Source organism: Thalassophryne amazonica, chromosome 16, assembly GCF_902500255.1.
Source record: "Thalassophryne amazonica chromosome 16, fThaAma1.1, whole genome shotgun sequence".
NCBI classification, from domain to species: domain Eukaryota; kingdom Metazoa; phylum Chordata; class Actinopteri; order Batrachoidiformes; family Batrachoididae; genus Thalassophryne; species Thalassophryne amazonica.
Window position 1 is genome coordinate 65,029,500 of NC_047118.1, and position 25,580 is coordinate 65,055,079.

The following is a 25,580-nucleotide window of genomic DNA, read 5'->3' on the forward strand; positions in this document are numbered from 1 at the left end:
AAGACAGAGATTAAACACTGTGCAAGATAGTGAGGAAAGGAGTGCACACAGTGGAATGATGTAATAGACCATGTGAACAGGTGCCAAGAGTGTGAGTGAATGAAAACACAAAGCGGACAGAATCAAAGCGTGAGACAGAAATGCGAGGCAGGTGCAGTGGAGTGAGAACATCATCAGATGGATGTGAGGGCAAACTGAGAACAGAGCTAACAGAATCTAAGGACAGAATATAATAAAACTATGACATGAACTAGAATCGGGCATGAACATGAGAATTAATCAGGGAACAAATAAATACTAAAGTAAAACTAAACTGGAACTACTAAGAAAACAAAGTGGTTGAACCAGCTTAAGGAAAAACAGAGACTACATGATAACAGAAAACAAAACCCGACATTACAGCATAACCGATAACTAAATGATAAACAATGAAAACATAAACCAGCAGAACAAACTAGAAAAGAACTGTACCATGGCTGAAGTTTGAAAAGTGACAAAGAAACAAAGTGGCAAAGTAAAATAGAACAGAATAAACACATGATGAAAATAACTAATAAATCAAAGCTGGGGAAGAAGGTGAGAAAAAGAAAGAGGCAAAAATAGAATCAAAGCCCTGATCAGGGCCATAAAGTGACACAACAAAGTCCCAGAATTTTATAATTTGTAAACAGGCAAATAATGGATTCGTTGGCTCACAGTATGGTTTATTACTGATAATTCTTATAGCTTTGTTTTTTTTTTGCAACAAAAATATTGGATCTGTATTAGTTCTATATGTATTTACCCAAACCTCCACACAGTATGCCATATATGGAACAAGTAATGAATGATACAAAATGTTGGGAGAGGAAGTCTTGTGCTTTATGCAGAATTTCAATGGCTTTTGACATTTTAGATTTAACATAATATGTGTTTTCCAGCTTAATTCATCATCAGTAAAAACACCAAGAAACTTTGTATCTGTTTCAATTTTGATATCATGTAATAATAAATTTCTGCTTAAGTTCCTAGATTTATTCCAAAATATGATACACTTACTTTTACCAAAATAGAGCGATAATTTGTTTGAATGTAAACATTGTTTAAATTTCTGTAATTCATTCTCCACCGTGTCCAGGAGCTGTCCCAAATTATCCCTACAAACAACTTTTTTTTTCTTATTTATGATTTCATTTAAAAACTTCCAATTACTCATAATATTTGTTTCATTTTTTCCAATAAATCACTATAGTACTGCCTTTTACAAGATCGCATGATGTTAGTTTGTTTTTATATGTCTGCTTGTACAAAAAAATATATATTTTTACGTGCATTCTGAAGTCCTGTTGCTGGTAATACATTTACAAATTTACAGTTTATTTTACATTTTAAAGGCTTCATGTTTCCAAAAAGTTGCAAGTTTGCTCAGGAGAAAAACAGTGAGAGTGACAGAGCAAATGAGAAAGAGAGAGGGAGCGAGAGAGCGAGTGAGAAAAGAGAAAGTGGGAGAGAGGACTTAATTTTTACTCTTAATATTTGCTTTGACAATGTAAACATATGTTTCCCATGTCAGTAAAGCTCCCTTGAAATTGAAAATTGAGAAGGAGAGACAGACAAAAGAGAGACAGACAGAGACAGAGGGAGAGAGAGACAGACAGATTTTTAGTCTTAACGCTTGCTTTGACAATGTAAACTTTCTCATATCAATAAAGCTTCTTTGAAATTGAGAATTGAGAAGGAGAGACAGACAGAGTGTGTTTTCTCTTTAAGTCTATACAAATAAGGCTATAAAAGTCTATAAAAAATAAAAATACTTCATTCTTTCACCAAAACATCACATCTAAGCTTTCATCTTTGATACACCTGATACGCAAATTGTAGATGAACTTTCAGGTCTTCTTTAAGAAAATCATCATATAAAATCAACAATAATGATAATTATAATATTTAAGCAAACAAAGCTCTGGTATCGGAATAGTATCAGAATTGACAGATATCCAAATTCAGGTATCGGGATCGGATCGGAAGTGAAAAATTGTGTATCGGTGCATCCCTAATTTTAAGACTGTTTTGTGCCACCGATAGTGCTGTAATGCGTCACGGCTGATCTTTGATCCGTACGGTCCCTACCCCATGATGGATTGGCATGCAGGTAAACCATGGATTATCATTTGCAGGGTTCTAGCTAGGATAAAATTTTAGCGTAGTGGTAATGGGTAAAGGGAGCGAAGCAACCCGGGGGGGCAGCTTTTGAAAATTTAAGCTAAAAATTGGCCATTCTAGGGGTACCCAAAGGGGAAAAGCCAGGTACGACAGCCCAAGTCCCTTCATCATGTCCAGAAGGCTGGGGAAGTTTGTTGAGTGGGCAATCTCATTCTGGGTTAGCCAGTACATGGCCCTCAGTGAGGCAGTCGGAGTCCGTGGACATTTTTAAGTCAAGACTTAAAACCTATTTTTATTCTCTTTCTTATGAGTAGTTTTTAAATTTATGTTTTATTCATTTACTTCTGTTTTTAATTAGGTTTTTGAATTATTTTAATTTTTATTTATTTATTTTAATTTTTTATGTTGAACTGTTCTGTGTGAGGCACCTTGAGACGGCTTTTGTTGTAATTTGGCGCTTTATAAGCTGATTAAATTGAAATTGAACAACATTTTATTGAGTCTTAAAGTTAATAAATATGAAATTGGTTACTGGATCCTTAAACTCTGGACATAATAAACTCTACGTGGTGGATCCTTGATCTCTGGACATAAACAGAAATAAAATCTGTTAGTTTTTGTCAAAAGCATTTCCTTTCAGACATTGTTATTGACATGAATGTCTTTCCATATCTGAGCTGAGCTCTACAGCTCGCTGCACTCCACGTCAGGTTCATAAAGAATGCAGGACGTCTCATTTTGGGAGGAATAAACGTTTTAGTTGATTGTAGTTTATTGTCTGGATTGCAACATTTGTAAGAGGTGTCATTAATTCTGAGTGGACTCTGTCTCAGCAGAGAGCCACGCAGCGTTTGGAGCTGTGCCAACAGAGTGGTGGATGATTCTCATTTGTTGACTGCAACAAGACATGAGTCCCAGTTACACACAAAAATGACTCATGATATTTTAATGGCTTTGAGAGGGCTTAAGAAGCGGACTTACTGGACTTACTGGACAAACTGGAGTCGTGCTGCAGAAATGGTTGATTACAGTTGAGATACAATGTAAAATGTATATCAAATATTAAATTCAAATGTCCACAAAATCTACAATCCGGATCAGAGTCAGATTAAACTTTGTCAGGTGATAATGAGTGCCAGTCTGCACCTCACTTTCAAATATGAGTGTGATTGGGGCACGTTTGGTATGAATTTTTGAAAATTCGTTCAGTGTTAAAGACAGGGATTTTTCCAAGATTTTTCCCGACATCGACTGTTGACCTATGAAAATTGGATATGAATCTTCAGTAAAAAATTTCATAACAATATATCAAAAATTTCGGGCTCCTGACTGTTCACAGACAGACAAAGAAAACAAACGGGTGAAAAGATAACCTTGAAGCCAACAAAGGTGGAGGAGGTAAAAATTTATTGATGCTTTGCATAGTTTCTTGTAAAGCTACAGGTGAAGAATTATTTAGTATGCTTTGCACAGTTACATGTGTTGCTATGTTTGTGAAAAATATTGTTTTTTCTGGCTACGTTTAAGATGATTTCCTACAATTGAACATTGTGAAGGATCCAATTAATTTTGTAGAAAAAGAGGATGATATGGTTTTTTTCCCCCCTGCAAGGTACCTGGCAGCTGTCACCTGCCTCCTGTCAACCTGTATTGAAGGTGTGAGAGAGAGTCGGCATCACAATGAGTCAGATGAGCTCAGCTGCTGCATGTTTCTGCAGCACTTTGACACATTGACAGCTGGGGAGCCAAAACAAAGCAAATCCTGTGCTCCTCTTTTCTCCTGTGAAATCTGAATGCTGCTGGCTTTCACCCCCCAAAGCACCCTTTAAAGGTTACAGTTTCATCCTGATGCAGCACAGTTCCAAAAACATTCATCCTCTTGTTCAGTTGTCTCACAGTAATGAGACATATGTAGATAAGTTTGCATTTTTGTCCATTTGTTAGCTTTTTTTTTTTGTTACAACATAAAGGCAAACCATGATATACACATTTAGTCCATGAGCCAAGTAGGTTTTCAGTACCACCTGAGAGGACTAAAAAACACTTGCAATCCAACCTCGGCATATTATGACCTATACAAAAATGTATAGTCGCCATCACACAGTGGTAGCAATCGCCAGGTAGAGATCAATGAAGGATTACAGGAAGGTCAACATTTAAAAATGCTCCAGCTATATTGAAAAGTATAGCACATGATGCCAGTCACCCTCTGCACACTGTCATCAGCAACTAGAGGAGCCTCTTCAGCCACAGACTGCCTCCTTCCCAAGTGCAGGACCAACAGACTGAAAAACTCCTTTGTCCCTCAGGCCATCAGACTGTGCAACTTCACATTCAGGGGGAGAAGGAGTAACAGGAAGACAGGGGACAGGAAGGAGAGGAACAGTAGTAGCCAGTGAGCCAGTAGCGAGCAATATGTCTGGAATTTATATTTGTATTTATGTCTGCTCTGTGTAAGCCTGATCCCGTCTGGTCTCAGAAGCTACGCAGTGCGGGTTCTGGTTAGTACTTGAATGGGAGACCTCTTCGGAACACCAGCGGCTGTGTGTGTGTTTCTCCAGGTAAATGTGGAGTTGCATCAGGAAGGACATCCAGCGTGAAACATTTGCCAAATACCAATGCGGATCTGTCTGTATCCGCTGTGGTGACCCCAAACAAAAAACAGGTGCAGCCGAATGGACAACAATGGCATATTTGTATTTACATTTTGCAAATTGTTTTTTAATTCTACTTTTGATACTCTGTGTGCTGCTATACAATGCTGCTGGAACATCAGTTTCCCTGAGGGAAGGGATCAGTAAAGTTCTAATCTAATCTAATCATTATTTGTCTAACCAGAAAGATTCCAAAAAGGTACAATTAGGACTGTCTATGACTGAATGTTATGGAGTTATGGGTAAAAACAGCAGAAATGGTGAGAAAGGTCCATTTCAAAGGGGAGGTTTGGAGAATTGTAAGTGTTTATGCAAGCCTACCGCATCTACAGTCACTAGGTGCCAAAACTACAGACAAACTGGTTGTGCTGTAAAAGCAACACATCATCACGCTGTGAGCAGGATTTGAACCTGCGCAGGGAGACCCTTTTGCATTTCAAATCCAACGCTTTAACCACTCAGCCATCATTGCTTTTTCAAATTGTGAAAACTGCAGCTCTATCTGTACATCCATAACCTGTACAGCTATTTTCAGTAGTGACTCTATTGCTGATTGATGGAAAAAATTAAAAAAATGCATAACAGGGCTTTGCGTACACATGTGAGTGGTTCCAGTTCTTTTTCTCGCTGCACATACAGCATATCTTAGTGCATTAGTGGCACTGGCCTTGGTTTATGGCCCCTTCACACATAGTGCGAAGTGTGGACAACATGTGGACAAAAACGGTGAAACAACACAAAACAGTTCTAAATTTATTTTATGTTTTCGATGTGAGTACAGCAAGCGTGCACACACGCGCGTGTCCGTCAGCACACAGTGCATGTTCTGCAGCTCTGATGTCCGCGTCCAGAGATGTCAACAAGTGCCAGACCCCCATCCATTTAGCGCACAGACCAAGGTGTCACTCTGTGATCAGATGAGATGCGCCTCGCCTGTGGGGGGGCGTGAACCACACGCATGCACGTGTCGGGGGGGGAGCGAGGGAGCGTGCGACACACACACGTATTGTTGGGGGAGCCGACGGCACGCCATATCTCGGAAACTCCACAGTTGTGTGGAACTCCCAGTACGACTGTTGTCGTGCCAAGAGTGCGACTGGGCACACATTTTCTAAGTGCCATGCGAGCGGTGTTAGATGTTCGTGCGTGTCACCTGGAATTTGGCCGAGACCTCCCGCGAGAGGGTGCAATGTGTTCGCACAGCGCACACTTTGTTTTTCAGGTACTTGTGTCTGCAAATAGTTGTAGCAACAGATGTACAAGGCGTTGGAGGCAGGGAAGAAAGTACACAGTTTGCACACGATTCCTGTGTCATGCGCACTAAGTGTGCACTTTGTCCAAACTTCGCACTCTGTGTGAAGAGGCCCTTAGTGTGGGGTGAAGGAGCCTCTACATTTCTGACACTGCATGCGTTTTGCATTGTTATCTTGCCTGTGTGGAAGGTTACGCAATCGGAAGCTCAGCTGTAACCTGCAACAACAGCTGGGAGTGTGAGTTAAAACACCGCTGCATCATGTCAAATTTCTGTACATATTAATGCTGAAGTGCACAGAGAGCAGATTACAGCTTTGAGTCAAGCCTCTCTCAGTGCGTTAACACACACTTCTAATGCTACAAACTTAAGAACCCTGTTCTTGTTTTTTTAAATCCACACTTGATGCTTCAGTCAAGGTTGGGAAACATGTTCAGTAATATCAAAGTAAAACTGAGAACCTGTGAACCGCTGTTGAGCTCAGTTTGCAATAATTATTTAATCCGAGTTAGATATGGGGGAAATTTCCTGGGGTTTTTTTGTTGCAGTTAATCACATTGAAATCATCACGGAATCGTCGTACCTGCTGTTTTGATTTAATTTTTTTCTCATTCAAGTCATCCTATTCAAAAGCTCTTAATAATCAGAGTAAAACATTTGGTTTATACACACAAACTCCAAAACCAGCAAAAGCAAAATCTCTTGGATTTATTTTGAGGAATGATGCTTAAATCATTTACAACAAAAGGTTCAGAATGATGGTTCTATGTCTACACTGATGGTGAAAAGCCAGCTTGCAGCCCTGCTCCTGGTTAGTGTGACCTGCTACAGAAAAGTTATGGCTGTGAGATTTGAATGCTGAATGACTAGATGTCTTTGGTACTAGGTCTTTTTGGAGGATCATTGATATGTCTAATGTGGAGGTCAAAGGACAATGTCGGATCAAAAATTACTCCAAGGTTCCTCACTTTGTCGGTGTGATGTATGACACACGAGCCTATGCTAAGTGTTAGCTTGTCAAATTGATGCCGATGTCTCACTGGTCTGTGCTCATTTTGACAGTGATCGACAGTGCTGGACATCCAGCTTTTCACGGATGCAAGGCAATCTTCTAAGGATTTTATGTGGATGAGATTACCACCAGTTATCAGCATGTATAACAGAGTATCATCAGCATAGCAATGCCAGGTAATCCCAAAATGCCGCAATATGTGCCCAATGGGTGCTATATAAAGGGAGAAAAGCAGGGGGCCTAAGATGGATGAGATTACCACCAGTTATCAGCATGTATAACAGAGTATCATCAGCATAGCAATGCCAGGTAATCCCAAAATGCCGCAATATGTGCCCAATGGGTGCTATATAAAGGGAGAAAAGCAGGGGGCCTAAGATGGACTTCTGTGGAACGCCAAATTTCATGTCACTAAGGTTAGAGGTAGTGTTATTGTACAAAACACAGTGAGAACGACTGGTCAGGTATGATGTCAACCATGCAAGGGCATTCCCAGTCATCCTAAAGTGATTCTCCAGCCTATTGAGTAGAATATGATTATCCACAGTATCAAACGCAGCATTAAGATCTAACAACACCAGAACCATAGTGGTGTCCGAATCCATTGCAAGCAGAAGATCATTCACTACTTTAGTGAGAGCTGTCTTTCTGTGGAGGTATATTTTCTAAAAGTAGACTGCAGTGGTTCAAAGAGATTATTCTCAGTAAGGTGGTCCACAAGCTGCTGTGAAACCACCTTTTCCAGAATTTTAGAGATAATGATGGATTTGATATCAGCCTATAGTTTTTCCAATATACTAGTTTCAAGATTAGATTTTTTTAAGTAATGGGTTAATCACTGCAGATTTGAAACATTTAGGAACAGATCCAGAGGCTAATGAGAGATTAACAATTTCCAGCACTGTTGGCCCAAGAGTGGGCCACAAGTCCTTAGACAGATTTGTTGGTATAGGATCAAATAAGCAGGTTGTGCTTTTTGTAGACATTACGAGTTTCGTCGGCACACCTAGTGAGATACTATTAAATTCTGTAAATCTAGGTAATACCTCAGTGTTGGCACCCACCTCAATAGCAGGGTGTAGTGGCTGGGATAAGTTGCAGATGTATGGATTCAGTAACTCCAATGTTGCTCCAGTATATCCCATTCATGTAGTGATTATTGGTGGCCTGTGTTATTTTTATGTACTCCCTATTTGGGAGTTATTTCTGCATATAATCAAATTAAAAAGTAAGTTGCTGTAACAGATACCTGTTTGTCATTAAACGGGATGAGCAGATTGAAGTTTAAATGACAGATTTGTGATTATGCAAGTGCACAACACTGAGTGGCTTGTGATATGACCATCAGACTACTCTTTAGTCAAAAATCACAATCTGTCTGACCTGATTGTAAACAGGGTGAACCAGGGTCACTCACCAGATGTCCAGTCCAACACAGCCTCTGGCCATTTTACCCTGATTGCTTGTGATAAAATGAATGATACACACTGAGGCACACACAAAGGAAATACACAAATGTTTTAATTGTTTTCCTAGTCCACATTTAGTACAATTTCATTAAAGCTATCAGAGGTACCTCCTTTGGCCCAGGTGATGAGTAGTTTCCAAGTTTTAAGTGTTTAATTAAGCATGTTGTTGGAATCAGCGCATCAACATGTTGGTTTAAGACAATAAATAAACTACATTACTGCCTGATATCAAGAAGGACATTGACATTTTTAAAAAAAATACAGCCACACACCATATAAAAACACCGCATTTTATTGAATCCCTCTTATCAAGCGTGCAACGCAAGTATGATCCGTTTCTTCCTCTGTTGATGACCCATGGTCACAGATGTACAGTCATGAAATGACACGAATGAGAAGCAGCGCGCTCGCATCATGTCCCCATCTGCTGGCGGCATGTCCTACCTGACACTCATGGCTTGTGGATGACGCACCGCAGGACAGACACCGCGTCATGTGGAACAAAGCTTACGTGGGTGATGTGACATTCAGATCGCCCACTGTGTGTTATGATCTGACGGTCCGTCTCACCTGGGATAGCCTGTCAATGTGCATGGCGTGCCCACGCTTGCTGCAGCCCATTGCAACAGCGATATATGTTTTTATGTATGTCCATGTGATGACAGCAAGCAGACACGCGTGTCACAGTGGACAGTTGTTAGTTCATGTCCGTCCAAACACAGTATGTGTTTTCCAGCTGGGACGTCCAGAAACACAGATCTCCACAGCTGCTCCTGTCGGTGGACACACCCCCTGTCAGTTCACTGTAACGTGTCACTGTGTCTGTTTGCAGAGCCACACTCGTGGGGGCACTTAGACAAATTTTACATCCAGCTCAAAAGTGATCGTCTGTTGGCTGTTGTGCGAATAGTGCGAATGGCCACACATTTCCTAAGTGTCAAGCGAGCGGTGTTAGATCATGTGTGTGTCAGCTGGAATTTAGACGACACCTGCCGCTAGAGGGTTTGATGGGCGTTCACAGCGCACACTCTGTCTTTCAGCCGCTGGTGTGCGCAAATAGTTGTACCAACAGGTGTATGAGGCATTGGGAGCAGCTACGATTTTACACGTATTGCATAAGATTCCTGCTTCATGTGCACTTCATGCGCAATTTGACCACATTCGTACTATGTGTGAAGGGGCCCTAAGGAACACACACCAAAATGTAAGTCCCTTTTCTCTTGTTTAGTAATTAATAAAATATCAAATGACAAGCATCTGTTTTAGGTGTTATTTAATGGCCCAGTCACATGGCACACGATTCCTGAACGAAGGGAAAAAGTAAAAAAAAAAAAAAAGTCACAATTCGTTGAGAAAAGGTGGACAAAAGAGCTTTATCACCGAATAGAGTGCAAAAGGGACGAAAGAGGAACTAAACAAAACTGAAGCTAACTATCTCAACGCTTTAAATGGAACGCACCTGGAGCCACAGCTGGATCAGTGTGTGTGTATACGAGGTCTTTTAGAAAAGTATCCGACCTTTTTATTTTTTGCAAAAACCATATGGATTTGAATCACGTGTGATTGCATCAGCCAACTTGAACCTTCGTGCGCATGCGTGAGTTTTTTCACGCCTGTTGGTTGTGTCATTCGCCTGTGCGCAGGCTTTGAGTGAGCACTGGTCCACCCCCCTCATCGGATTTTCATTGTAAGGAAAATATCTGAATGGCTGGAGCAGCGCTGCATCAAATTTTTCCAGAAACTGTGAGAGACAGCCATGTGGACACCATTCAGAAAATTCAGATGGCTTTCAGGGACGATTTTATGGGCTTCACACAGATTAAGGAGTGTTACAGCCGGTTTAAAGACGGCGCACAATGGCGGAGGGCGCGCCGCGCTCCGAGCGGCGATCGACAGGCTGAAACGACCAGATAATTTCCAAACTGAACGCTGTGTTGATCCGGGACGTCGTCTGACTACCAGAGAAATGGCAGAAAAGGTGGACATCAGCACTTTTCCGGCACATTCCACTGTTAAAGGAGATTTTGTCATGAAAACAGGAGCGGAGGAATTCGCTGAAGAGCCACCCAAAGCCGTCTGAATCTTCCGAATGGTGGAAGAGCTGGGCATGTCCCGTGAGACTTCCAACACGGAGGTGCTTTTTGTTCTGCGCATGTCTTTCATTACAAAATCTCTCTCTCTCTCTCTCTCTCTCTCTCTCTCTCTCTCTCTCTCTCTCTCTCTCTCTCTATATATATATATATATATATATATATATGCAGCCAATCTGCTCTGTGTCAGCCTGATCCCATCAGATCTCAGAAGCTAAGCAGTGCGGGACCCGGTTAATACTTGGATGGAAGACCTCTTTGGAACACCAGCGGCTGTGTGTGTTTCTCCAGGTAACACTGGAGTTGCGTCAGGAAGGGCATCCAGCATAAAACCTGTGCCAAATATCAATGCGGATCTGGTTGTATCCGCTGTGGCGACCCCGAACACAAAACAGGAGCAGCCGAATGGACAACCATATATATATATATAAGTATTTGAACACCCTGAGGTTTTGCAAGTTCTCCCACTAAGAAATAATGGAGGGTTCTGAAATTTTCATCTTAGGTGCATGTCCACTGTGAGAGACATAATCTAAAAAAAAAATCCGGAAATCACAATGTATGATTTTTTTAATAATTTATTTGTATGTTATTGCAAATAAGTATTTGAACACCTACCAACCAGCATGAATTCTGGCTCACACAGACCTGTTAATTTTTATTTAATAAGCCCTCTTATTCTGCACTCTTTACCTGTATTAATTGATCTGAACACTGAGGTCCTCAGGACCTTCTACAGCTGTGCAGTGGAGAGTGTCCTGTCCTGCTGCCTCCCTTTGTGGTATGGTGGCTGCACGGTGGCGGAGAAGAAAGTGCTGCAGCGGGTGGTGAAGTCTGCACAAAGGACCATTGGATGTAGCTTACCACCCATTGGGGACATCTACATCTCCAGATGTAGAGACAAAGCCACCTGCATCCTCCGAGACTCCACCAACCCTGCGCACAGTCTGTTCACAGCCCTTCCCTCTGGAAGGAGGCTGTGCAGCATCTGGGCAAAAACGTCCAGACTGAAAAACAGCTTCTACCCGAATGCTGTCAGACTATTGAACAGTTCAACATCCACCACCAAACTGTGAACATTGCACTACATGCACATTGTCACCTTCTTAATACTCTAATGCTGCTGCTGCTGCCAACCCTGTGCCTTGTATATATATTTTATAGCCATAGGGGTGCGCATTTTGTACATTGCAAAAGTCTATATTGCAAAAGTTTATACAATAGGTTAGGTTAAAAAAAATATATATAAAAATTTGTCCCAGTTAACTACACCGAGACCTGGAGAAACTGCATTTGCCTGTAATGGTCGAGTGATAATAAAAGTGAGTCTGAGTCTGAGTCTGAGCCTGAGTTGTTGCCTGTATAAAAGTCAAATGTTCACACACTCAATCAATCACACTCCAACCTGTCCACCATAGCCAAGACCAAAGAGCTGTCTAAGGACACCAGGGACAAAACTGTAGACCTGCACAAGGCTGGGATGGACTACAGGACAACAGGCAAGCAGCTTGGTAGAAGACAACAACTGTTATGATTATTTATTAGAAAGTGGAAGAAACACAAGATGACTGTCAATCTCCCTTGGTCTGGGATTCCATGCAAGATCTCACTTTGTGGGGTAAGGATGATTCTGAGAAAGCTCAGAACAACCCAGGAGGATGTGGTCAATGACCTGAAGAGAGCTGGGACCACAGTCACAAAGATTACATTAGTAACACATAATGCTGTCGTGGGTTAAAATCCTGCAGGGCAGCAAGGTCCCCCTGCTCAAGCCAGCACATGTCCAGGCCCGTTTGAAGTTCACCATTGACCATCTGGATGATCCAGAGGAGGCACGGGAGAAGGTCATGTGGTCAGATGAGACCAGAATAGAGCTTTTTGGAATCAACTCCACTTACCATGTTTAGAGGATGAGAACAACCCCAAGAAAACCATCACAACTGTGAAGCATGGGGGTGGAAACATCATACTCTGGGGGTGCTCTTCTGCAAAGGGGACAGGATGACTGCACTATATTGAAGGGAGGATGGATGGGGTCATGTATTGCGAGATTTTGGCAAACAACCTCCTTCCCTCAGTAAGAGTATTGAAGATGGGTCATGGCTGGGTCTTCCAGCATGACAATGACCCCAAACACACAGCCAGGGCAACTAAGGAGGGGCTCCGTAAGAAGCATTTCAAGGTCCTGGAGTGGCCTGGCCAGTCTCCAGACCTGAACTCAATAGAAAATCTTTGGAGGGAGATGAAACTCCAAAGCTGAAAGATTTGGAGTTTCAGCTCCAAAAAAACTACAGGAAACATTTGACCTCTGTAATTGCAAACAAAGGCTACTGTACCAAATATTAACATTGATTTTCACAGGTGTTCAAATACTTATTTGCAGCAGTAACATACAAATAAATTATAAAAATTCATACATTGTGATTTCCAGATTTTTTTTAATTTTTTTTTTATTATGTCTCTCACAGTGGACATGCACATAAGATGAAAATTTCAGACCCCTCCATGATTTCTAAGTGGGAGAACTTGCAAAATCGCAGGGTGTTCAAATACTTATTTTCCTCACTGTATATATTTATAACAGAAAACTGTCCAAACAGGGAATAAATATAAGTGTAAAGATGATTGAATATATCAGAGCAGTAAATTGATCAGTCCGTGTGAATGCCGCGCATTGACTCCCCAAGTGCGGTTATTTCCACCAGCTGTAGCTGATCCACAACGTGAATTCTGCCTTCAGAACAGCTCTTTATAGAACCTTTTTAATTATCTACCTGTTGCCATATGTACATAAGGGCTGGATTGTCATTCCTACACTTATATTGTTATATTTAATAAAAAATAATAAGTGCACAGAGAGTTTTGTTTTTTTTTTAATTGGAGCAAGATGGAGCGCGCAGTGTGTCATCAGACAGTGTGGGTTCTGATGATGTAGGAGATGATCCCTCTTTTGTTCTGGACAAGGAACCAGAACAGGTGGGTCCACCTACAGTATGTGCACTTAGATCTCCACAGCTTCTGTTTGGAGTTTCTCCAGGACTCAGGCGCTATGAGCTCCGTCCCAGCACCGAGTCCAGGAACTCAGAGATGCAGACACACACTGCTCCAACTGTGGCTCCCGGCGCGTTTCATTTAAAGCGTCGAGATCATTAGCTTCAGTTTTGTTTAGTTCCTCTTTTTCCCTTTTGCACTCTTGCTTTGGCTATTCGGTGATAAAGCTCTTTCGTCTACCTTTCCTCAACGAATTGTGACATTTTTTACTTTTTTCCCTTCGTTCAGGAACCGTCGTCTGCTGTGTGACTGGGCCATTAAGTGCCATGTGACTGGGCCATAAAACAATGAATGTTTTTTTCCATTCGTACAATGGAAAGAATGTTTCATGAGTTGAAAGATGAAAAATTAAAGAATTCAATGTTCCATTCATGTTTATCATATATATATGTAAAATGAAGAAGTAAAATGTGCTATATAATATTCCTATAATATGCTATTATAACATAATACTATTTTATTCATATGGTAAAAATCAACAGATGTGAAATAGCTTGGCAGGACTTGAACCTGTGCAGAAAAACTTTATTGGACTTCAATTCCAACATCTTATCCAGTTACCCATTACAACTGACAAAAATGGAAACCATATTTCTGAGTGTTGAATGTGGAACAGTGGTTTGGTGGCTTAGTGGCTAGCACTGATGCCTCACAAGAAGGTCATGGGATCATTTCCCACCCGGGCCTTTCTGTGTGGAGTTTGCATGTTCTCCCCCTTCTGAGAACCGTTGGTTTCTCAGAGTGTAAAAGATGAAGAACCATGCTCTACTTTTCCTGGGTCATGCTTAAAACTTCTCAATCATCACCCATAAATATGGAATGCGCATTGTCCTTTTTGTGTTTGCCTTTTGGTTGATGATGGATGGATGATCTTTCTTGATGGTGGTGTCATGACCACCGACATCAGTATCCTCTGCAGTATTGGTATACACACCGTTTTTCTTCTTCTTTTTTTTTTTTGTTTAATATTTTTGGTTACAAACCTTAACGTCTGTGTTCTTAGAACACCTCACGACCTATATTAGCTCGCTGGAAAGGCATATAATATAACCTGTTGAAAGCTAAAAGGAACTCAGATAACGAGCGGGCGTGTCGGTCATCAAATCTGACCTCCTTAGATTTTTGCTCTCATTAATTCAAAATGCATTTTAACATTAAACTCACTCTTTTGTTTTCAACAATTTACAGGTCATCCTGAGGACTCCTACATGTTACATCTACAGTTCCTCTTAGTGTTTTAGTTCATAGCTCATAAAAGAGGAAATCGTCAGAAGTCACGGAGAGCATGTTGGCAGTAACAGCATCTAAGCTTATAATATATCAGGAGTATGTGTCTGTCAGCTTGGTTTGGATTTCTTTGAGCCCTTTGGGGAGATGATGTGCTCTGAGCCCTCCTGTATTGAGGTAAAAACAACATTGACTATATGGTATTTAATATCTGGAATGACAATTTGTGATTTAATTTTAAAGTACAAGATAGTGTTACATGTTGCATGTTTATTATCCTTTTATATGTTGTCCCAAAATCCTGTGTTTGCTGTCCTTCAGCTGTAAAAGGCCTCATCATGAAAATACAGTCCGTATGCTCCAAAGTGGGCAGGTGTTTTATCTGTCACTGCCTGAGCAGGTGGTTAATATGAGCCATTTCATAAACTGTCAATTTAATTACAGATATCAGATAAGAATTTGCTGTTATTGGTCACATGCCTGCTTGCATAAAACGAGGTTTTAGTTTGCTAATGAATTTGGCTGGTTTTTTTTAGTGGGTTTTCAGCAGCTGTGCCAAAGCAGGACAAAATAATTTGAGAACAGCAGTGAAGGGTGACAGGATAATCCAGTTTCCTTTCTCTGGTTTTTGTGTGTGTGTGTGTGTGTGTGTGTGTGTGTGTGTGTGTGTGTGTGTGTGTGTGTGTGTGTGTGTGTGTGTGTGTGTGTGTGTGTGTGTGTGTTTTGTTTTTTAACTTAGAAGCTATTTGTGGACATTGGCTTGCTTATGCATGACAGTTAAACAGGCATGTTCACTGCCAACTTGCACTTGAATGTGCATGGGTCTTTTATGTTAGGTCCATCGAAAGATATTTGGCTCATGGTGATGTTGTCTCTGCCACATTTCTCACAGCTTTTAGCACGAGTGCACTGGGATGTAACGTACGTGGTGTCTGACGGTCCACTTTTAGTGCTGTTGATAGTTTTGTGCAAATGAAAATCTTAGCCGTTGTCTCAGTGAAGCAGGTCTAAATGCTGGAGTGTGAAATACAACCCCAATTCTAATAAAGTTGGGATGTTGTGTGAAATGTAAATAAAAACAGAATACAATGATTTGCAAATCCTGTCCAACCTATATTCAATTGAATACACCACAAAGACAAGATATTTAATGTTCAAACTGATAAACTTTATTGTTTTTGTGCAAATATTTTCTGTTTTTGAAATGGATGCCTTCAACATGTTTCAAAAAAGTTGGGACGGGGCAACAAAAGACTGGGAAAGTTGATGAATGCTCAAAGAACACCTAATTGGAAACAGGTGAACAGGTTAATTGGAAACAGGTGAGTGTCATGATTGGGTATAAAAGGAGGATCCCCAAAAGGCTCAGCCATTCACAAGTAAAAATGGGGCAAGAATCACCATTTTGTGAACAACTACTTGAAAAAAATAGTCCAACAGTTTAAGATCAATGTTTCTCAATGTTCAATTCCAAGGAATTTAGGGATTCCATCATTTACAGTCCATAATATAATCAGAAGATTCATAAAATCTAGACAACGTTCTACACTTAAGCGGCAAGGCTGAAAACCCAACAATGAATGCCCGTGACCTTGATCCCTCAGGTGGCATTGCGTTAAAAACCGACATCGTTGTGGAAAGGATCTTACCGCGTGGGCTCAGGAACACTTCAGAAAACCATTTTCAGTTAACTCAGTTTGTCGCTACATCTACAAGTGCAAGTTAAAATTCTACCATGCAAAGCGAAAGCCATACATCAACAACATCCAGAAATGCTGCTGCCTTCTCTGGGCCCGAACTCATTTGAAATGGACAGACGCAAAGTGGAAAAGTGTGCTGTGGTCTGATGAGTCCACATTTCAGATTGTTTTTGGAAATCATGGACGTCGTGTCCTCTGGACAAAAGAGGAAAAAGACCATCCAGATTGTTACCAGCGTAAAGTTCAAAAGCCAGCATCTGTGATGGTATGGGGGTGTGTTAGTGCCCATGGCATGGGCAACTTACACATCTGTGATGGCACCATCAATGCTGAAAGGTACATCCAGGTTTTGGAGCAACACATGCTGCCTTATTTCGGCAAGACAATGCTAAGCCACATTCTGCACGTGTTACAACAGCGTGACTTCATAGTAAAAGAGTGCGGGTACTAGACTGGCCTGCCTGCAGTTCAGACCTGTCGCCCATTGAAAATGCGTGGTGCATTATGAAGCGCAAAATCCAACAACAGAGACCCCGGACTGTTGAAACAACTGAAGTTGCACATCAAGCAAGAATGGGAAAGAATTCCACCTACAAAGCTTCAACAATTAGTGTCCTCAGTTCCCAAACACTCATTGAGTGTTGTTAGAAGGAAAGGTGTTGTAACACAGTGGTAAACATACCAGTGTCCCAGCTTTTTTGAAATGTGTTGCAGGCATCCATTTCAAAATGAGCAAATATTTGCACAAAAACAATAAAGTCTATTAGTTTGAAAATTAAATATCTTGTCTTTGTGGTGTATGCAATTGAATATAGGCTGAAAAGGATTTTCAAATCATCGTATTCTGTTTATTTACATTTTACACAACGTTCCAACTTCATTGGAACTGGGCTTGTACTCGTTGGATGACAGTCCCCAGACTGTGCTACAGAAAGCTTCAACAGACAGGGAAAACACACTTCACCTCTGTGATTATTATCTGTCTGCCAGCTCTACACGTCTGTAAATGACTGCCTTGCCCAAAACATGCACATTGTATGTCTGTACTGTAACATGGTCAACCAGCTAATTTCTACAAATGTTGCAGTTACAGCAGTACTGGCCCCGTACAGTGGCTGGCGGGGTGAATCTGAGCTGGTAGACCAACAAAACAGCAATTTCACTTGCAGCTGTCATTTTGTTGACTTGCGCACTAAGGGGTCGAGTTGTTGGAAAGTGCTTGTGTTTTTTGTTTTTTTTTGTTACCCCAAGAAAGGTTTCACCTGTGTGCTGGTTGGTTTGTTTGGAACTGAAAATTACAGAACCTGTTTACAAAAAACTATGAAGGTCGAGTGAAAAGTTCTGCCTCCAAAGCTATATTTTCAATAACAAGCAAAATATCGAAGTGAAGGTAGTAACAGAATACAGTCATCCTCTACTTATTGACTGTCGCTACATCAAACATAGTTTTTTGGCTGCAGTTTCAGGCACATGCAGAATCACCTTTGGCGTAACACAAAAATGGTGACGCATATTTGAAACAACATACTGTTATTGAATTCCTCACGACAGAGGATTGTGCACCCGTGGACATTCAGCAATGAAGGAGTGTTGTCTAAGGTGAGGTCTGTGTGGATGTCAGTAGGTGGATGAGCGGTTTGAAGGGCGAAAATCCAGCCATAATGATACTGCACAACCATAACAGCCACAGATGCGCATCCTCAAGTGTGAGTGTGATGATATAGTCCTCATAGAATTTTTTTTGGAACATTGCGTCACTCTCAACTCTGACTGATTTGTGGGCACTTATTCATCTTGGAAAAGACACAAGACTACAGAATTTTGGCCATGTGGTGTGGTTCTCTGATCATGATTCTTTGATCATGAGGAACATGGCGAGTTCCCAAGATGGCGCCGAGGTGCTTGGTATGCCGCTTGGCTCTTGCAATATTTGTTTGTTTTATGTTTTTAACTTGTATCATGGGGACCTCCAACTCACAGATGGTGTATGATCGTACAAAGCTTCGCTCACACTGCCTCCGGTGTTACTGTTGTGAGGTACGGATGCAGGACCTGCAGAGAATCGAAGTCATTAAAAAGATACAAACCTCTCTCAGTGGCCACGGAGCTCTGCGGCTGCGGTTACTGAGACCCTGCGGCACTGTGGATTTTTCCGCAAGAAGTCTATCCTTGCAGGCTGCCAGAGTGCTCTGCATCAAAACAGCGAGCGTAGTCTCTGGACCTGTTGCTGGAGTTGGCCACAGCTCCACACAGCAGACAGGGGGGCGGTGTGAGTGGCCCGCTGTGGTGTTTACCGAGCCTGCAGACTCGGTAAGCGCATCGGAGGCAGTGAGAGCAAGGCCTTAAGATAAAATCACTTGTGGAACTGAGCACACCGCTTGACGGTAATAAGGGCTCAAAAAGGCCATGTCCCACTCACCTGAATGATGTGCCCGAGTTCCTGCTTCGGGTGAGGGCCCTCCCTGTGAGGAAGCGCCGCCACAGAGGAGTGCGCAGTGATAGGTTACTAAAGCTAAAAGCCTTGCTTGCGTGATCTCCTGCGCTGCTGAGGTTTCCTCCTCTTATCCCTCTGGATTATAAAGCCTGTTTTGATCATGTTGCTGCTCGTCGCACTCCTATGGATGGCTGGTCCTGCTGTTTGGTCAACAGGTGAATTGTCTGGCGCTGCGTCCACCCTGGACGCGGTCTCTGTGCCAAGGTGGCACTCATCCCGGCAACCTGAGGTTGTTATGCTGTGGAGCTCCTGGTGTCGAGGCTTCCGCAACACTGAGGTGTGGACTTGTAAATGTAAGATCTGTGGTTAACAAAACCTTCATCCTCCAGGACTATTTCACCTCGAAAGATTTGGACTTATTTTTCTTGACAGAAAAGTGGATGAACACGGGTGAGTCCTCCGTTTTCTCCGAACTGTTACCTCCGTCATGTACTTTTATTAACACTCCAAGAGTTTCTGGTTGGGGTGGAGGGATTGCTACTTTATTGGATAGCTGTTTGTGTTTTAAGCCACTGTCGGAAGTCCGCTTTTCCTCTTTTGAAATGAGTTGTTTCACCCTGCGACGAAACAAGCTGGTGTTGTGTGCCGTGGTTTACAGGCATCCAAAATATAATAAGGATTGTATCAGCAAATTCTCTGAGTGTGTTGCTGCTTTTATGTCAGATTATGATAACATTTTAATTGTTGGTGATTTGCATGTTTGCTGTTCGTCCAAACCCTTGTCCAGAGAGTTTTTAGATTTAATTGATGGTTTTAACTTAATCCAACATGTTACGGGCGCCACTCATATTCATAGGCATACGTTGGATCTTGTTCTTACTGTACAGATTGAAAATTGACTTGTGGGTAAAGCCTTTGTATCGGACCACTGTTCCATTTATTTGATTTGATTTTAAGTGACGGTGATACTCTGAATGTACCTGCCCCTGCGCGCCTGTGTCTCTCTCTTAAGCTTGAAAACAGCAGCTCATTTCTCCTCTCTCTTTGTTGTTGAGAGGGAGAAAGTAACTGCCAGTGGAAATATGGAGAAATTAATGGAAGACTTTTAACGGACTTTTAATTAACGGAAGTGCCCCGCGTGGCACTTGTACCACAAGGCGGGGAATATAGCATCCGGTTGTCTGTCCTTCCGTCTGTTCGTCTGTCTGTCTGCCCGTCCATCTGTCTGGCCGCAATTCGTTCGCCGCAATGTAGCTCGGCACCTATTGCTCGCAAAAACTTCATATTTGGTGGGTACATGAACTACTACCAATATTTGCATTTGTTCAAAGGCTACTGACTTTTTATGGTCACTGTTGGCCACATCCTCTAAATAAATATAATGTCAATCTCCAATTTTTCCACTGTGTATCCCAGTTTACATCAAACACATGAGAGTTCAACCAAATACCTACCCCACACATGTACATAGTACTGCACTTTACATGGAAAATAGTACTGCGCGCGGCTTTTTGTGATGAATGTCTCTAGTTTCTACCTGCAGCAACGTTCTCAATGCTGTAGCCCCACTTAAAGCCATGTGCCCTAAAATGAAACGGGTGCCGTGGCTAAATGACAGGACGCGTGAAGCCAGGCGCGTGTGTAGGAGAGCTGAGCACAGGTGGAAAAATTATGGACTTCAAGTCTCTTATGATATTTTCAAGGAGACCTGGCTCGCATATCAGAATGTGGTGAAAAATGAAAAGATTAAATATCTTTCTGAGGTGGTCTCTAATAATGTTAATAATCCACGTGTTCTTTTTAAAATCACTGGGGCAGTGCTTAACCTTTCCCAGCCCAAAGATTTTTGCACTTCTTTACTGAGAAAGTGGAAAGAATTAGAGCTAATATTCAGACGTCCTCATGTAACCTTTTTCCAGACATGCTATGCTCATCTGTTATCTGTCATTTTCAGCCAGTGTCTCTTGCATGTTGCTCCTCGACTGTTTAAAGAAGTCTGGACAACTATTGGCCCTAATGTCCTTGACATTATAAATAGCAGTCTGTTGTCTGGTGTTGTTCCTTTGTTTTGAAAAGAGGCAGTTATTGAGCCCCTTCTGAAAAAACCTAGCATTGATTCTGCTACTGTCTGTAATTTTAGGCCAATTTCCAAACTGCCTTTCTTGGCTAAAATTTTAGAGAAATGTGTTCTTATGCAGCTGCAGTTTTTCCTAGAAGCGTATGACACTTTTGATATTTTTTAGTCAGGTTATAAAGCTCTTTATAGTACAGAGTCGGCACTTTTAAATGTTTTAATGATTTGTTTTTCGTGACTGAGTCTGGTGATTCTGCCATTTTAGTCCTTTTAGACTTGTCAGCTGCTTTTGACACAGTCGACCACACAATTCTTAAATCGTTTGGAAAACTGTGTGGGGGTTAGGGGGAGTGCCCTGGAGTGGTTATCTCAGTGGGAGGAGCTGCTCTGTCAGACTGGGGGATTTCACCTCATCCTCTGCGTCTCTTAACTGTGGAGTACTGCAGGGCTCAATCCTATCGCCCGTTCTTATCGCCCTCTACCATTGAGTAACATTTTCAAAAACCATGGCTTACAGTATCATTTTACGCAGATGACTGCCAGATTTACCTGCCACTCAAAAAACATGCTTCTGCCCCTTTGGCTCCTCTTCTGAATTGTTTGGGTGATGTAAAGGCTTGGTTGGCCCACAACGTTTTAAGTCTAAATGAGGGTAAAATAGAGGTCATTTTATTTGGAACTATTGACCCCCTTTTGGACTTGGGCCCTCTTAAACAGCACGTGAAACAATCTGTCACAAACCCGGGCATCATTATTGACAAAGATTTTAAATTCGACAAGCAGGTTGAACACGGTTGTCAAATCTGGATTTTATCATTTATGTCTTTTATCTAAAGTTAAACCTTTTTTATCTTTTAATGCTTTCGAACAAGTCATGCACGCAAGACCAAGCATTCATGATATGCACACTCTTAAGGCTATGAAATTGGGCTATTAGTAAAAAAAAAAGTAGAAAAGGGGGTGTTCACAATAATAGTAGCATCTGCTGTTGACGCTACAAACTCAAAACTGTTTTGTTCAAACTGCTTTTTTAGCAATCCTGTGAATCACTAAACTAGTATTTAGTTGTATAACCACAGTTTTTCATGATTTGTTCACATCTGCGAGGCATTAATTTTGTTGGTTTGGAACCAAGAGTTTGCTGGTTTACTAGTGTGCTTGGGGTCATTGTCTTGTTGAAACACTCATTTCAAGGGCATGTCCTCTTCAGCATAAGACAACATGACCTCTTCAAGTATTTTGACATATCCAAACTGATCCATGATACCTGGTATGCGATATATAGGCCCAACACCATAGTAGGAGAAACATGCCCATATCATGATGCTTGCACCGCCATGCTTCACTGTCTTCACTGTGAACTGTGGCTTGAATTCAGAGTTTGGGGGTCATCTCACAAACTGTCTGCGGCCCTTGGACCCAAAAAGAACAATTTTACTCTCATCAGTAAAAACAAAACAAAATATTCCTCCATTTCTCTTTAGGCCAGTTGATGTGTTCTTTGGCAAATTGTAACCTCTTCTGCACATGTCTTTTATTTAACAGAGGGACTTTGCGGGGGATTCTTGCAAATAAATTAGCTTCACACAGGTGTCTTCTAACTGTCACAGCACTTACAGGCAACTCCAGACTGTCTTTGATCATCCTGGAGGTGATCAATGGGTGAGCCTTTGCCATTGTGGTTATTCTTCTATCCATTTTGATGGTTATTTTCCATTTCCTTCCACGCGTCTCTGTTTTTTTTTTTTTCCATTTTAAAGCATTGGAGATCATTGTAGATGAACAGCATTTAATTTTTTGCACCTGCGTATAGGTTTTCCCCTCTCCAGTCAACGTTTTAATCAAACTGCGCTGTTCTTCTGAACAATGTCTTCAATGTCTCTTTTTCCTTAGGCTTTCAAAGAGAAAAGCATGTTCAACAGGTGCTGACTTCATCCTTAAATAGGGGACACCTGATTCACACCTGTTTGTTCCACAAAATTGACAAACTCACTGACCGAATGCCACACTACTATTATTGTGAACACCCCCTTTTCTACTTTTTTTACTAATAGCCCAATTACATAGCCTTAAGAGTGTGCATATCATGAATGCTTGGTCTTGTTGGATTTGTGAGAATCTACTGAATCTACTGGTACCTTGTTTCCCATTTAACAATAAGAAATATACTCAAAACCTGGATTCATCTTTTTAGTCACATAGCACTACTATTATTCTGAACACTACTGTAACTGGTAGCAGAAAGCGAGAGCACATTACTCTGATTTTAGCATCTCTGCACTGGCTTCCAGTTTGTTTTACAGTTCATTTTAAGATTTTATTGTTTGTTTTTAAAGCTTTGAATGGACTGGCCCCGGCATACATCTCGGACCTCATCCAAATTTACCAGCCTCCCATGCTTTGAGGTCTGAGGGCCAGCTCCAGCTTGTGGTGCCTGTGATGAGACTGAAAACCAGGGGGGACAGGGTTTTTTCTGTGGTGGGCCCTCAGCTGTGGAATGATTTGCACATTAACATCCGAACAGCCCCCACTGTAGAGTGTTTTAAGTCTCGTCTTAAGACCCATTTTTTGCTTCGGCTTTTAACACCGCGTGAGTGTGTGGTCCTCTGTGTGTGTGTGTGTGTGTTTGTGTTTGTGTTTTGTGTTTGTGTTTTGTGTACAGCGCTTTGGAAACTATGGTTGTGAAATGTGCTATATAAATAAAGTGGTATGGTATGATTCGACATGCAAGTGCCTCAGTGTTGAAGACCCCAGCTGGCTGGAGAAGGCCTTGGGGATGCCCACTGTTGCAGAACGATGTTTCTTTTTGTGGGGTGGGAATGGACCGGTTGTCTGCCAGTGTGGTTGCTACCCAGAACCCAATAATATGGTTGCATAATTTGGTGGATACAATTCAAATTCACTTTAATTCAATTTCAATTTATTTAATTAATATAGCGCCAAATCACAGCAAAGCTGCCTCAAGGCGCGTCACACAAGTGAGGTCTAACCTTACCAACCCCCAGAGCAAGCACACAGGCGACAGTGGTAAGGAAAAACTCCCTCTGATGATTTGAGGAAGAAACCTCAAGCAGACCAAACTAAAAGGGGTGACCCTCTCCTTGGGCCATACTACCGACACACTTAACAATACAAATATACAATATTGGGAGTCCATGCTGGTGTCCAGGATGGGAGGCTTGCAGAAGAAGACACCCACTCCCATCTGTGAATGGAGTCGCACCTCAAACAGAGAGAAAAAAACAGAGTCAGGCATCAGAAAGACAACAAATATACTATCATTTGTCAGCATTAAGCAACAAGAAAAACAGAAGAAATACTAAGTGATCGCCGGCCACTAGCTCTAAGCTTTACTAAAAGACCCAGACTTTAGATAAAGTTGAGGCCGCGACCTGCTAATAAAATTAATTTAAAAGGGTAGAAACCATAGTAACATACTATTCTAGTATGCTAACCATACGAAAGGGAAAATAAGTGCATCTTAAGTCTGGACTTGAAAGTCTCTACAGCACCATCACATCCTTCCAGACATGATTTAACCTGTCAGAAGAGAGGAGTGTCTGTTATTGGAATGTTTGAGCTGGAGATTATTTTTTGATCTTGACCCTGCACCACATTGCGTAAACATCTTGTAGGTTTGGGCAGGTGATTCTGTTGGTGTGCTCAGTCCCTCCCACTGTTGATCGATATCATCCGTCTTTGTTCTACTCCAAAACCAAGTGGCTCACTGACAGGATGTTCATTGCAGGTGTAGACAGCTTTTAACACTTTCAAGGACATCTTAGATTCCATCAGACATCTATAGTGATGCAGATTCAGAAGTACTTTCTTTAATTGGGTTGATTATTTAAGTGAACATTCAGATATTTATAGCTGTCTACCCTGTCCACCAGGTCAACCAAGTGGATGATGGGTACTTTGCACTGTCAGCTCCTTTGTCATGCTAATGTCAATGATGTTGAGGTCGTGATCCAGTTTTGTCACTTCCGGCGAGTACAGTATGTCTTCTTGCCATTCTCTCTTGGTACAAGCGAAGCGGCATGCAGCAGCACGAAGCTTGCTGATGGTACACTGTGGCCCAAACAGGAAGTGCCAAATTCTTAATCCACAGTGAAATTTTCAGTCACAGTGAAACAGGAAATGTCAAATGTTGAACACTTCCTGGCATGGTTGGAGCTAGAGCGGAGGCCGGGGTTTCACTGGACTCCCCTGAAATTTGATTGGACACAGATGATTGACATGTCACGGCACCACAAGTCTGGTCGATAAGAGCTACATTTTGAAATTAGCAAGTGACATTGACTGCTAGGTTCCTCCCATCCAGTAGTTGGTGCTGTGTACCACAAAAAGTTCTAATCCACCTTAGAAGAAGAAAAATGTTTGCCTCAGATTTGAAGTGAACACGTCGTTTGACCTATGGACTTCTAATGACACCAAACTTATATTGGTGAGTAAATGACCATATTTTATGCCAG

General features: G+C 41.7%; 1 protein-coding gene and 1 non-coding gene across 3 annotated transcripts in view; one reads left to right on the plus strand and one right to left on the minus strand.

Annotated features, from left to right (window-relative positions):
- The window catches only part of si:ch73-374l24.1 (protein kinase C alpha type), a 520,295-nt gene that overhangs the window by 169,495 nt on the left and 325,220 nt on the right, over positions 1-25,580 (plus strand). The window lies entirely within an intron of this gene.
- Positions 5,187-5,268, minus strand: trnas-uga. Its single transcript has one exon. It is a non-coding gene; the product is annotated as a tRNA-Ser (tRNA).